Raw genomic sequence first — 575 nt, forward strand, 5'->3', positions numbered from 1 at the left:
AAATAAAGACAGTTATCATTAATTATAATATATTTTTTTACTATTGACTAAAAAAATGTGTCACTAGCGATTGAAATTTAATCTAGTCGCTAAAAATTAACCTGTACAACAACTATAAAACTACAACTGTTGGACAAACATTTTTTCTTCAAATGTCATATAACTGACAACTTATCTGACGTTACTCAATAATATTAAGTGTACTTCACATGCTTAGCACATAAAGTATCACTTATTCTCCTAACATCATAATATACTATCTTCTCCAACTGTCACAAAACTAAGAATTTCTTGACTGTCAGAAGTTTGACATTTTTTCTTACTGAGAAAAAAATGGTATCTTAACAACAAAAGTATTCATTTTTAATTCTAGGAGCTAAAATTGACACTTTTAATCCTTATATTAAAAGTGTTAATCAAGTTTTAATTTATAAAAGTTTATTCAACAATATTTACATTAATTTTTGTTTATCTACATTGATATTAAATACGCAGTTTGAACAAGTAGTAAAATTAAACAAACCATTGAAACTACCACTACCCTCATTCTTGGGGCAATTTTTAAAGCAGTCTAA

The sequence above is a fragment of the Anoplophora glabripennis genome, unplaced genomic scaffold (genome assembly GCF_000390285.2).
Source record: "Anoplophora glabripennis isolate ALB-LARVAE unplaced genomic scaffold, Agla_2.0 scaffold384, whole genome shotgun sequence".
Classification (NCBI taxonomy): Eukaryota; Metazoa; Arthropoda; class Insecta; order Coleoptera; family Cerambycidae; genus Anoplophora; species Anoplophora glabripennis.